This window comes from Rhipicephalus microplus, chromosome 6, assembly GCF_043290135.1.
Source record: "Rhipicephalus microplus isolate Deutch F79 chromosome 6, USDA_Rmic, whole genome shotgun sequence".
Taxonomy (NCBI): domain Eukaryota; kingdom Metazoa; phylum Arthropoda; class Arachnida; order Ixodida; family Ixodidae; genus Rhipicephalus; species Rhipicephalus microplus.
This window is the reverse complement of record NC_134705.1, coordinates 84,303,570-84,304,504: the sequence shown is the minus strand read 5'-3', so window position 1 is coordinate 84,304,504 and position 935 is coordinate 84,303,570. Positions and strand designations below refer to the sequence as shown.

The 935-nt window shown below is 46.3% G+C and overlaps 1 pseudogene; it reads right to left on the bottom strand.

The window, feature by feature from the left end:
• Positions 1-287: 287 nt before the first annotated feature.
• On the bottom strand, positions 288-460 carry LOC142766156 (U2 spliceosomal RNA; annotated as a pseudogene).
• Between the last annotated feature and the right edge of the window lie 475 nt (positions 461-935).

Sequence of the window (935 nt, the reverse complement as noted above, 5' to 3'; positions counted from 1 at the left end):
TAGGAACGTTAAAAAAAATAAGAAACTTGAGTATGTACGTGTGAACATAACAAAATAAAAGAGACCCTCCATATATGAAATACACACGGAAACATTTATTTTCCCAGAGCAATCGTAAGTGTAAACACAGCTAGCGCACTCCCTGCACGCGAATACCGCGTCAGCCGGGGCGGCGTGCCGCCACCGTCTCGGACACTCGACGCACCCAAGCCGTTTACCCCGGTATCATGGGTAAATCCGAACACTCCTTCTATCATTGAATTTATTGTCGAACTCACCCCGCAGGGGGTGAGTGGGCCGATCCCGGAGGTAGTGCAATACCGGGCCAACCCGTGGCGGAGGTGAAGCAAGCTTCAAGCACTCCGCCGCATCACAAAAATAAGTTTAATATCTTGGATCCAAATAGGATCCGTATCAGATATTAAGCTGATAAGAACAGATACTACACAAGGAGAAGTTTATTCAACTCTCAACGCATGAAACAAAAAAAACAGTACAGTATGCACCGCCGGGTAATCGGCTGATAACTACATCAAATACATGAGTTACTTATAGCACAGAAAAAAAAAACAGAGTAACATTGAACAACGGATGTGTGTATATACAAAGGTGAGTAAACAAGGCGTACAGAGAAACGAAAAAAACACGCGGGCTATATACATATATACAATGCCGGAAAACAAGATGAGCAATGGATATCAGTTTCCCCACGAATGAATATAGACGCTGGGGGGGGGGGGGGGGTACACAACAAGGTCTGAGTTACACCTCAAAAGATTGACACTTGGGGATGCATGTAGAACGCACTACTTAAACATAAGGTGTTGGAGCAGGAGGGGGGGGGGGGTTAGAAGGGAGTGATTGGGGCGGCTAACTTGCCGTCCCTGAGGAAGAAAAATTTCGTATGCCAGCGACGGAGGAACTTTTCCTCGCCG